Below are 14,161 nucleotides of genomic sequence, written 5' to 3'. Positions count from 1 at the left end.
AAATGAAATCACTTGCCATCCATATCAGTAAGAAAAGGCATTTGGAAAGAATGAACTTTTCAAGTTATACATACGTCAGAAAGTTTAACAACAGTACACTTAGAATGTAACATTACTAAGGTGTCAAATAAACTACTTCATGGCATATGTTAATTATTGAAATATGTGAAAAGTCTTGTAAAATAGCAAATTCTGTACCTATTATTGGAAACAACTTATTAAGAGACCCAGGGTCTTGCAAGATGTCTGAGTAGGTTCAGAGCTTACTGTGGAAATGAGAAGAACTGAGTTTAGATCTTCAGTACCCACTTAAAAGCGGCACCCAGTGGTACATACTTCTAATCCCACTGCTGGTAATGTTGGGAGAAGAGATAGGTAGGTTGTGAGGCTTGATGCTCAACTAGCCCATTAAAGACAGTCAGCTCTACATTCAGTATGAGACTTTGTCTTAACAAAATAAGATGGAGAGCAATAGAGGAAAATATTCAAAGTCAACTCTGGCCTACACAGGCATGCATATGTAAGTGTAACCACAGATACTGGTACATATGTATGTATACATACAAAGATATTCAGTATTTTTTTGTATTTTAAGTTCAGAAATGTCAAATAAGGTGAAATTAATGAGAAACTGATGTATTTGACTACATATATATTAAGTAGAATGTTAATAAAATTATGTTAGAGATGTAAAGTTCCATTCAATTCTTAGATTCAAAGTCAAATAACTTCAATAAAACTTGGCCAAACTTGTCTAAAGACTGTTTTCTGTAATGTGTGAACTTCTTATTTCTGAATGCATAAAATAATGTTACTAAATAGACCTTAAACACCTTTTACCATCCATAAATGTTTCCTGTGGGTCAGGGGGGATGCAACAGTATAGATGCATGGCTCTGGCCTGGACATTTAATCAGCTTATATAGGCACTGCAAATTGGGACCACGATCACATTTCAAAGTTCAATTGGGATCAAGCTCACTTTTCAGCCGGCTCAAGTTCCTCATTGGCTGTTGGCTGAAGATTTTGTCATGGAAATATGTGAAAATATACACTCATACAGAAATAGTCACCGTGTACATAAAATGTTTTGAAAAAATTTATAATGTATTTGTGAGATAGTTTAAAGGCAGCAAGAAAAGCCATCTTTCTACTTACTAGACCATGAATTTTCACTGAAAACAATTACATGTTAATGTCACTAAGCACATTATGATGCTGAGAAGATATGGTGGCTAAAATTGTAATTTAAGTTACATTAAAAACTTTGAAATATCAGTATTATCAAAATTGCTGAAAATTCAAAATCTAAGTTGATGACAAACCAGGTGAATGAAAGGAAGAAGATAGTAATGCACGAAATAAAGAAGACACTGATTGTGGTAAATCTAACTCTTCAAAGAACATACTCTGACTTTATTCCAGATTAAACACTGTTGGGAGGAAGATTTTTGAACAAATTTGAATGGAGTGGAGACCTTTTCCTTATAATCCCTTCTTATTGTCTGTCATTTTCTGACTCTTAAACATCTTAAAAATCATTTCTAGTACTCTCAACTATTTAACTGAGAGAGATCAAATTTTGCATCTCTTTCTTTTATCTTAGATATTTGATGAAACATTTCATGTGTATTTTATCTTTCAAATCTCAAGTGATAACATAGTACATTATCTTTGAGTCTTCAGTGAATCTTTTATTGTGTTTGCTCCATATGTATTATGTATTAGTGTTTTATCACAAGCAACTAGAAGAGTAAAATGATGTAATTATTCTAATGAGTATTTGCTTCATAAGCCTATGATAGAAAAATTAAAAAATAGTAATATAGTATTAGAAATCACAGCAGTTTATCAATTAGATGAGTTCTAATTTTTATAAATAATATTACCTTCTAGCTACTGGAAACTCTATAAGATATAACTTCTATATGAAAATATTATAGTTGGATAACTCTTGATAGTTTCTTCTTGGTATTTTGTGTTAATTATTATTACACATGAGGGAGCATTAAATATTTACAACTTATTTTATGGACATGTATATAAACTGACATTAACTAGTCCTTCAAAACATGAAAAAGAACCTTTGTAGATACAATAGGCAAATCAATGACATGTTAAACATTTTTTCTAATCAAAATTATCAGCTGCATGTGTTTGCCAGCCACTCATAACAAGAGCCTGTAAACCTCGAGTGAAACTGGGCAAGCAAATGACTAGAGGCGTAAGGCAGTTTTTCACAATCACCTGGCTAATAATTTTAGGACAAAGCATTCAAATCAGGGTCTAATCTGCTTTCACATTGCACCTAATTGTAGCTGGATTGCCTTTTCCTGAAGATAATATCGTTCGATCTTTAGTGAAGTTTAAGAGTAAGTTAGGCAACAGGAAATTTGTCTTTCATGAAGACTCTTCTGCTGTCTTTTGGGTATTATCAGATATTTTCAGAGATGTAAAAATTGTATATTGGATACATAGCATGTGCCTTCCTTGACTCCATAGTAAGTATATCAGAAATCAGTAAGGCTGCAAGTGGTATTTCCCAGTGTACTTGTGACAGATCTGATTCCTGAAGACTAGAAAGTGGCTGTCACAACATACATCAGAAAAGCATTAAGTGATGAGAAGTACGGGAAAAGAACATCAGTTAACTTAATATAAATTATGGAGGAAGCTATATTAGAAAATGAGCTATTGAAAATAAGTGCTTACACAGACATGCTACATTCAAAGCAAAAATAAAATTGCTTCAGTATCCTATTGGTCAATGTTGTGCTGCATAGGTATGATCACTGTCACTTGTATGGCTTATGGTTTATTACCTAAACCGTGCATTGGTGGTTTTCTAACACAGCAGGTATGGTATAGGTCGAAATAAAAAAATGATTTTGAGGTATCAGGATATATCTTTAATTTAAATACATTAGTAATATTCTGCTTCACAGTTCAATAGTTTGGCTAGTGAGTTATCTAATAGAAAGGTGATAAATGTATAGGCTAACTATTGTTGGATAATCAGACTCTGAGCTCAGTGGTCTTTTCAAAACTACCTGTAGATTCTCAGAAGGGGTGTCATGGGATGGGTCATTTTGCTTCAGAATGTGTGTCTCGTTAGACTTAACTGAAACAGTTTTTTATTTGGTTTTAGTTTTGGTGTTTTGTTTTGTTTTGTTTTTCTTCTTCTTTACCCTGGAGTATACATCAGGAAAGTACCTGTCACACAGGCAGGATGGTAAACAGTATCTGTCACCTTAACTGGGCCAACAAAGTCCCTGATGCTTGACTATATTTACTTTCATGTGTGTCTGTTCAGGGTATTTTTTTCATGAGATTAATATTTATAAACCTTTTACCCTTTCTAACATGACTGGGACTTACATAGCAAGTCCAAAGTTTGGTTAAAACCAAAAAGCTCCCACAAATGCAATGTAGAGAGGATACCTGTTGTACTCAGGGTTCTTTGTTTAACTAATTTTTATTTAAATTAAAAGCAATCTTATTTTATAGATGAATCCCAGTTCCTGCTTCCATCTATCCTCCCACTCCAACCAATATCTCCCCACCTCACCCACCACCCACTCCTTAGAGGCTTCCCATGGGGGATCATGAAAATCTGTCACATCATTTGAGGCAGGACCCAGGGTCTTTTCCCCTGTCCCCCACATCCCTCTATAGGGAATGGACTCTAAAAGGCCAGTTCATGCACGAGGGATCAATACTGGTTCCACTGCCAGTAGCCACATAGACTGCCCAAGCCCCCCAACTGACACACATATTCAGGGGGCCTACTTTGGTCTTGTGCACGTTCAAATGTGACTCTCTCTAAATATACATAAAGGGCGTTAGAATGGCTTAAAGGCTGTGGTTCAGTTAGTCTAACAAAGGCTGCTTCGGAGTGGAAGGTCCAGGATTCCAATAGTTCTTCAGTGAATGAGGCTGGGTGTCTCAGCTGATATTCAGTATACAGTATATGTCAGAATGCTGAAGAGTAGGCTCCAATGCCAGTTAAGGAATGGACTTGCTAGTGAGGCATAAGCAAGCAAGTAAAGAGTAAAACTTTCCTTTTCCCACGTTCTAGCATAGGCTTCCATCAGAAGGCGTGGCTCACATTAGCAGTAAGTCTTCCCACCTCAAAAGATTTGGATTGAAGATGTGTCTTCCTACTGCAACGATAAAGACTGGAAGTGATTCTTCCTCTTTCACAGGTGTGCCCCATTTGATGACTTTATCTAATTCTAAGTGTACTGAAGTCGGCTACCAAGAATTGTCAACACAACACCTCTTGCCCAACTGCCATGAAATAGCACTGGTCATGTTCTTCTCCTGCAGCCAAACTGAAACATTGGTTTTGCTTAGATCTTAAGCTTAGATCTTAGGACCGTATACCTCCAGCTCACCTGACATTCAACTTGTTGGACACAAATGTTATGTGTCAGTCTTAATGATCTCATGAGTACATTACTTTTTATTATATCTATCTTGCTTCTCATTTGCCTCTGTCCTTTCCTTCTTCGTGTTCTTGTTCTTGTTCATCTTGTTCTTCTCTCTCTGTCTCTCTGTGTCTCTGTCTCTGTGTCTCTGTCTCTCTGTTTCTCTGTCTCTCTCTCTCTGTCTCTCTCTCTCTCTCTCTCCCTTATTTTGCTTTATTGGAGAATCAAGGAAAATCCTCTCTCAAGGCGATGGCAGGAAGTTAAGAATATAGAAAGAAAACATATTTTACTTATTTACTAGTCATAGTAACTGTGTCACTTTCATCTATATTAGGTTAGGCAAAGTTCTACAGGAGGAAGGATGGTGTGAGCATATGTTGTAAAGGAAAAATGTCATTTTGATGGCATGCAATTGTTACGTTATCATGGGGCAATATTATAATGTGATCAACTTCATGAACTTCAATTAACGTTTCTTTGTTAATCAGGTTATTATATTAATTTAGTATAGAATATGCTTAATTTTGACAAAATTTAAGGATCAGATTCACAATATTAAAGATTACTTTGCATATTTTTAAGTATATTTACAATTGAGAAATTACTCTTAAAATTCCTGATAAATACACAAAATATATTTGGAGAAGTAAAGCAACTTATACATCAATTTAGGTTGCAATACATATAATTAATATTCTACTTGATTGTTATTATGAATTCTATGTTTTTAGATTTTAGTAAAGTTTGGAAATAAAATGTCATGGGACTGGCGAGATAACTCAGCAGTTAAGAGCACTGGCTGCTCTTCCAGTGAACCTGAATTCCCAGCACCCAGATTGCAGCTCATGACTCCAGTTCCAGGGAATCTGACACCCTCACACAGAAATGCCTGCAGGCAAAACACTAATGCACAAGAAATAAAATTTTATGAAATGTAAACGCTTTTGAAAAAAATGATTTGACCTTCACTCACTCTTGAATTATACAGGGACAAAATAGTATACACAATGAGAAGAAAGAAAAACAAATAAAAATATACAGTTTATCTTACAAAAACAGGAAATTTATTCTAGGAAGAAACATAATACCACAACAGATATCATTTGGTGAACAAGAATGAGGTTTTAGATGTTTTTCAGAAGAGATACAAATGCCACATGACATATCCAGGCTGCAATGGACAGAGATTCTGCAGTAGAATAGTAACAATGAAGAGTAGAGAGATGGAAACAGGAAGTTAGGAAAACGGTTGCATTGACCATACACTTCTAGAACTTACATCCTACGATTTTCATTAAGGAAGTCGTCTTAATACAGATACTGCAGGAACAGTGTTGTGGATACCTCAAAGTCACCACAAGCAAATGTTAGCATGTTTTCAAATTTTTAAGATGTATTCACTAAAACTGATTGCTTACAGGTTTGTTGGGAAAAAAGAATTTTAAAATACTAAAATACTATTATGCAATGTATGTGGCTATTAACTGATTAAGCTAAAGTTTATATCAAATAGATAATCAAGACTCTGAAATGAGGTTTTGGGTTGATGGCTCACTTGAAAGAGTTCCTCTTCTGAGTTGGGCCCTACAGTACCCACCTCATAAAGCCAGGTGCGGTGGCGTGCATCTGAAACCCTACTCCTGGAGTAGTGGAGACAAGCAGGTTCCAGAGCTTTCCAGCCAGTGCTTCTAGTCAATGGGTGAGCAGTGAGTTTAGAGATAGACTGGGTGTCAAGAGATATGGTGGGGAGATTTATCCATGAAGACACAGCAAAGATGCCCAGCCTCCAAGTACGTACACTCACACCCAGTGATTCAGAAAGAAAAAGAGGCATTTAATACAGAATGTGTGGCTTCTTATTTCAAAATCGTCAATTTTAACGGAACAATCACAGTAAAAGCAGGGATGAGGACAGGGGGACAAACAGGTGAAGATCAGGAAATGTGAAACATTCTGAGCTTTTCAGGAAGTCGCTATTATCTTAAAAGGAAGAGAATGGCAATGGAGAGCTTTCATGGAGTGAGAGGGGTGAACAGATGTTTTCACTTGTGAAATATGTTTGATTATGATAATGTCACCAATCTTGCAATCTTAAAGAGTTTTGTTTGTGGCTAATCATGGTTCACAGAGAAAATGTGTGCTTGCTCATGATGGTGAATCTGCTAACAGATCATGGAATCCAGCTTCATATAGATTGAACAGGTGAGAGCCTGCACTATATAATTTCACAGAAAAATAGGTACTACTTGTGCATGCTGCATTGTTTCAGTCTCAACAGCATTTTTGAGATATTTAATAGGACAGGCATATTAATAATTCTTTGTTTCTCCCATCTATCCTCTCCAACTTTAACACAGACTAGAAAAATCAATACATTGCTTTTATTTAACATTCAGGAACAGAGGACTATAAAACCCATTTTGGTAGCTTAAATACCTATGCCATACCAGTGTTCTTAGCTGCCCAATGTGTGAAACAATAAGCAGATTATTTTAAGGTACTCAGCATGATAGTTTGTTTGCATCCGTAGAAAACTGCCATAGAGTCTGAATCATCACTCATTATTCTGTGCTTTTATTTCTGAGGAAACATCTCAATATCTAATCACATAGAAAAACAGTAATTAAACATAATTTGGTGTTTAAATAAGGAGTTATAATATAGATCAGACAGATGGATACACCTATTTACTTTTATGTAAAAGGATAATCAGCATATGAAGGGTGCAAATTTGTCTCATTTTCCAAAGAGATTATTAGTGTTACAAAGGAAAAATTTTGCCTATATGATGAGCGGAGGAATCCCACACACTCTAAGATATTTTATATCTTCATTGACTTAGAGTTTTAGTGAACCCAACTGAGTAAATTTTTGGATTGTATATATATTTTTATCTTTAAAACACATGCATTGATAGATATCTAGACAGAAATTTTAAAATATATCAATTTATTAATTATGAAGATGATTGTGGGACCTATGATGTGGATTCATGTGTAAAAATGCTTGCCTCAAAAACTTGATAACCTGAATTAAAATCCAGGCTTCTATAGTGGAAGGAGAGAACTGACTTTTAGAATTAGTAATCTTGGCTCCACAAGAGGGCTGTGATGCTGTGCCACACACACACACACACACACAGAGAGAGAAAGAGAAAGAGAGAGAGAGACAGAGAGAGAGAGAGAGACACAGAGAGAGAGAGAGAGAGAGAGAGAGAGAGACCACAAAGAAAAAGTTCTTTCACAAGAAAGAGTTAAAACTTATTTTGAATTCTATAAAAAGGACATTATAGGGCAAATATCAATGAAATGACTCATCTCATTAACAACCACTGTGTAATTTATACAGTTTTTAAAAGCAAAATTGCTCAGGCAGCAAATTCAAAGTGACATGGCTCTTCATACCATATATGTGGCACTATTAATTTGCAGCATCTTCAGAATTTGCTAAAAATAGTATGTCATAAAGTCAGAGTTATACACCAAGCTTGCTGAGGTGTGTGTACTCAGCCTGTGCTCACAGACAAAGACAGGGTCACTAAAAAGCTCATTAATATAAATAATGTAGTGAGCAAACAGAATTTGCCTCAGGCCATTCAATTATTGGTCAATAACTCCTCCTTAGCTGTCTATGATGCTCAAGCTGTATTTTAACACTTTGTTTCTTTTCTTTGATCTGGTAATTTTCGTTTGTATCTGGGACCCCGTTGTTATTTTTTACAAGCAAACTGACCCAATAATGATCCATACCCATCGATATACATACACACTGATTTCATTCAATGTTTGTGCATTAATAATGAAATCCTTAATAATACTAAGTGTACCGAATGTAATTCTGGTATTTTTGAAGTGCTTAGTCTTTGAAAGAGATATTCCAAACAGTAAAATTTGTTGACATATTTAATTATTATATAATGATGCCAAGAAGTACATAATAATCACAAAAATTGTAGGGAAGCAAAATTTAGAATATGGATATATAAGCCACCTGCTATAAAATAGAGAAATGATACATTTAGAAGGTCTATGTCACCTGGGGTCCTTTATTCTAAACACTAAGATACTTTATAACAAGTACTCTTACTCTTACACTTGTGAATATCCATCAGTCTATCTGTGTACAAAAAGTAGAACATTTTTTCTTTTTGTATATTAGTGAGATGTATTTTTATTCAGGAAATGTTAGCCTGTACACAGGGTACTGGTGTCAGGAATGGACTGATCCATAATCATGTTCTTTGTTCTTAGCTTAGTGGAGGTAACTGCTCTGGCAACTGTAAGTAGTGGACTAGGATGAATGGATGCAGGTGATGCTTTTTGTGTTCCTGAAAGAATGTGTGTTTTTATGTTGAAATAATTTTCTATCAAGTCTCTAGGTCAAGTTGGCCTATACTGTTATTCATGTCTTCCTGCTCATTGTTTATTTTTCCTTGTTAAATTCTTTCAGTTTAAAGAGTTTTGAAACCTTCAGTTTTATTTGTAGTTTTACTCAGTGTGGTTTTGTTCATTCGTTTTTAGAATTCATGTACATTGGTATTCCTTCTACTACTTCAGCTATTTTATGTACAGTTAAGTAATATTATACATATTAAAAGAATATGTGTTATAGCTCCCTGAAGGCCTCTGCCTTTATAAGTCTATGTTGTTGACTCCACTTTATATCCTTAATAAATCTGTTTCCTTTACAACTGTTTTGACAATGAAACCTTAACTTACAGCCCTTAAGTCTCATTGGACTTCATTGATAACTTTATTTTTTATGGACCCGGTTCAGAAATCACCTTTCAAAGATAACTGGCTTCTGTCATAAGTTATACTGTTGGTACATTTTTTAAATAATAAGACAATATCAAAGATTTTGGAAAAGTTGTTTATTTTGTCACATATTTGAAGTAGAATTCCTGAATCTATTCTCTTACATGTGGTGATCTGTGACAAGAGACAAGAATTGTGTGTGTGTGTGTGTGTGTATTACACCCTTTCCATCATTCTCTCTCTCTGTCTCCATTCCTTCCTCCCTCTCTACTCCTCTCTCTCCTATCCTGTACAGATGTTCAATTATGAGACTCTACCACAGTGGCTTCATAGCATGTCAATCACTTTCTAAAACCTCTATTGAAGAATAGCATAATGGGGATATTTCCATCCTTTTAACTATGTTGATTGTATATTTTACCACTTGTATTCTTACAGAAAAACCCATACTATATTCAAATCACATGATTTTTATTTATATTCTAAAAAAACCATGTCCTTCTCATATTACAAACTACATTGATTATGCTAACAATATGTCTTGACTGACTTCATCATTGATTCAACAGTTCTACCCAAGGTCCGGACAATCTCTTCCAACTCTAAGTCTATAAAACATTCGGATAATATTGTTCACTATTTCCAACATAAAATTCTGTTACAACTATGAATACAGAGATAAGCTTGTGAGTAAAGGAACCTGGCTCTAGGAAAAGTCCAAAACCAAGAAGAGAAGATACTAAATCTCAGATCTCCAGGATCAGCATTTTGGACATGCTGCAGTGAAAGTTGTGGAGTTGTGGCTGTCCTTTTTATTTGTGATTTTGTGAGTCAAAAGCCATATGGTGAATTTTCAGGGATAATTTTGACAGCTGCCTTCTATATCCCTGAGTGTAATTTGAATGCTGCTGGTCGCTATACCTTTTGGTGTACCTAGTGTAACTATATCTCTAGGGCATCTCTAACCATTGTATTCTATAAGGATTCCTTATGCAATCCAACCAGGTTGCAAGCTTCCTGGTTTTCCAGGATTTCTTTAATACAGTCCCTCGTGTTAGTTCCTCATGCTGTTGGGAGCCCCAACCATAAAATTAGTTTGTTTCTACTTCGTAACTGTAATTTTGCTACTGCTGTGAATCACAATTTAAGTAGATTTTAGAGATAGAGCTTTTAAAGGTGCCACAATCCCCAGGTTGAGAACTGCTTTAGAGCCTTTCTGGGAGCAGTCATTATTAGCTCATAATGTGCTTTGAGATGTGCAAGTCATGAATGCCAAGGTTCCTGCAGACACTATTTGAAACCACATCTTCTGGAATAATGTTTTTAGTGGTAAGATGGAGTACTGTCTTCTTCCTCATTTTCATACAGTGTCCTTAAGTGTTGGCTTATCAAGGGTTTGTTACACTTGGTCCACAGTTTTATGGACTTCAAGAGGAAACTGAACAAAAGAAGCATGAACTTCATCGCTGGGTTAATACCTGGTTGAGTTCATGATTCAATCAGTGTGCTTTAAGAAGTTGTAGAACCTCTAAAAGGCATTACCTGCTTTGAGGAAGCAAGTCACCTGCGGTATGTTCTGAGTGGAAATATGTCATGCCAGGTTCTTTTCTTTCCCACTCCCTGTGAATACCCACAGCAAGAAATGCAGCACTTTTCTCCATGTTTTTCTGCCTTTGTGTGACCCCAGAAGCAATGGAGTTAAGTCAACACAGATGGAAACTTCTCAAAGTATGACCAGTAGCAGCATTTTCTTCCTCTAGGCGATTTCTCTAGTATTTTTGTCACTGTGATAGAAAACTGACCTCCAAAGTCTGAAACAGTTAATGTTCCAAGGGAGCACTGACAAGAAAGAACCTAGGACTCTGATTTCTGTCCTTTACTGAAATAATTTAGTCCTGCAAACAATTGTGGGCTGTGCTAGAACAGAAAACCTTGAGGAATTGAGAGAGGGTCTCACAGCTTTGTTAATTTACCCCTGAACAAAGGAACTAGATCCTCGTAATTGAAAATAGTTCTTTTAGCAGGTTGTTACCCAGCTGTACTTTTTTTTTTAGTATTTTTTTAATTTAAATTAGTAACAATCTTGCTTCACATGTCAATCCTAGCTTCCTCTCTCTCCCCTCCTCCTTTACTCCCCACCCAATCACAACTCCACACTCTAAGAAGTTAGAGTGAGGCCCTTCATGGGGGATCTACAGAGTCTGTCATTTATCCAGGGCAGGGCCTACACCCTCTCTCATGTGTCCAGGCTGAGAAAGCATTCCTTGATGTGGGATGGGCTCCCAAAAACCTTTTCTATGCCAAGGATAAATAATGATCTACTACCCAAGGTCCCATAGATTGCTGAGGCCTCCTCGCTGACACTCAAATTTAGGAGGTCTGGATCAGTCCCATACTGGCCTCTCAGCCATCAATGTGGTATCCAAGAGCTCCTCCTTGTTCAGGTCAGCTTCTCTGTGGGTTTCACCAGTCAGGTCTTCATGCCTTTGCTTGTCACTTCTCCCTCTGTGAAACTGGGTTCCAGCAGTACAGTTCAGTGCTTAGCTGTGGGTGTCTGCCCCTGCTTCCATCAGCCACTGGATGAAGGCTCTAGGATGGCATATAATTTAGTCATCAAGCTCATTACCAGAGAAGGGCATTTAAGGTAGCCTCTCCATTATTGCAGTTGGTGTCATCCTTGTAGCTCTCTGGAAATCTCACTAGTGTCAGATCTCTCCTCAAATGATTCCCTCTATTATGGTATCTCTCATCGTGTTATCCTCTGTTCTTCCCCCAACTCAACCTTTCTGCTCTCCAGTGCCATCCTCTACTCTCCTCTCACCTCTCTTCTTCCCAGCTTCCTCTCCCCTCCCCCCATTCTCTCAATTCCCCAGCTATACTTTTAAACATGCATTTGCCATTGTTTTCCTGGTCAAACTACAATCCTTCCAATTCTTTTGCTCCCACATCTTTCTGTTTTTATGATAAAACTTATGCATACCCTAAATATTGCTCAGAAAGTTCTCTCTCTCCCAAATTTTCTGTTCTCAGTACAGATTCCCATGAAGTTTCCCATAATGGAAAGGATATGGAATCAGAGTATTAATAATTTGTAGTCACAATTCAAATAATATAATTCTCAAGTTAGGAAATATGAATGAATTATGAGTACCATGAGAAACTTTGAGGTGAGATAGCACAAATAAAAGCTAATTGGGAATGGAAATCTCACGACTGAAATGTGGAAGTTTGATAAGAGCATAAGAAGTAAGCCTGCAGAATGAAGAGTTTAACCTCAGAGGACCTACTGGAAGGAAATAGTGGGGATAGTGAAATCAAAGATCAGAGACTTCAATGTCTTCCCAGTTTGCAAAGTCAGAAACTGGAGTTTAATTTCTGTGAAGTTAGCACACTTCACTGAGCACTTCAGGAACCCTGATGAAAGGCAGAGAGTCCAGGGCTTTAGGTAGATGAGCCTCTCTCATCTGATAGTCATGCAGGATTAACAGACTCCGAGTGGATTTAGCTTAACAAAGCCCAATACAAAGGCCATTATATAATGCGAGGATAATGCATGGCTAATGTAATTGCTGTATAGAAACATAATGCAGATGAAGATCAAGGCTCTTTACTAAACACCATCTATATTTTTAAACATGTAATTGAAATACACTAGTAATTTGAGGAAGCAAGAAAATGACAACAGCTCAAAGAAAACAAATGAATAGAAAAATATAATCATGTGACACATTTGTAAAAATTAGCACATAATTTTTTTAAAAAAATCATAAATTTCCTGCTACATAAATTTCCAGAAAAACGAATAGACTGACAACTAGAAAATTTCAAGTGTTAGGAAATCATTTCAAAGAAACTACCCCCCCAAAAAGTTTAGAACTGTATAGATGAGGAAATATTATATCTCAAGCAAGAAATATTTGAGAATATTGAAAATACAGGAGAAATGGAGAAAGGTATCATTGTTCCTAAATATTTTTTAGTAAAAATTATCTAATCTTGATGTGATGGGTTATTTTAGGTGTCAACATAACCAGATTAAAGAGCAGCTAGAGTATTGCTGAAGCATTTTTTTTCTGGTTGTACTTGTCATCAATATACAGAGAATCCTGGAAGCAATCTTGTTTTGTAATTGGAAAGTTTCTCCTTCTGTTAAAGCACGTGCCATCTAATTGCTTGGGGAAATCATACAGAATAATACAAAGCCAAAAGTAACTTATGATGGTCAACTTGGTTGGAGGGAGAGACCCTGTTGTTCCTTGAACAAGAAGCACCACATAGGGGCTTGCGTTTGAAAGTTTTACTTCTAGCTGGAACTGCTGTTTGGGGGGAAGTTAGTGAAGCTTTTATAATTAGAACCTGGCTGCAGGAAATAAGTGACTGACTGCAGGATTTGAGAGGTTATAGCCTCCCCTACTTCCAGTCCTCACTTGCTGCTTCCTGTGTGCAGATGAAAACTGATGAGTCGACCCTACATTAAAGCAGCATCACACATGTACCCATTAGGAAAATAAAACCACGCCTTGTTGACATCTCAATAAAGTACTAGCTCCACTTCAAGTTCAAGACAATTGGTAGGTAAACTCACTCAAATGTTCAGATCCCAGCTAATACATGCTCCTGAAAGACTTTGGCATCATCCTTGTAATGCAGCTTTTTCAGATATGTAGAATGCAAGATTTACAGATTCATAAACTTACATATTTAAAAATAAAATGTAAGAATCAAGGCCTTGTATTACTGTTCCAGAGTACTTGATGAGAACATACAACCTACAGGACAACACTTGAAGCTATAGATGCAATGGAAATACCAGAAAATTGAAGCAAGCCGGAATAGGTCACATCTGACAATGCTTAAGATAACAAGTGTAGCCTTCCCAAGAATAAAGACACATAGAATGCATTCCATAGGAGTGCTGGCTCCACTACCCTACATGCTCTATGATATGACTGTGTGCCTTGGGTGCCAGTTTTT

The sequence above is a fragment of the Mesocricetus auratus genome, unplaced genomic scaffold (genome assembly GCF_017639785.1).
Source record: "Mesocricetus auratus isolate SY011 unplaced genomic scaffold, BCM_Maur_2.0 Super-Scaffold_100009, whole genome shotgun sequence".
Lineage (NCBI taxonomy): Eukaryota > Metazoa > Chordata > Mammalia > Rodentia > Cricetidae > Mesocricetus > Mesocricetus auratus.
Note: the sequence above shows the minus strand (reverse complement) of the source record.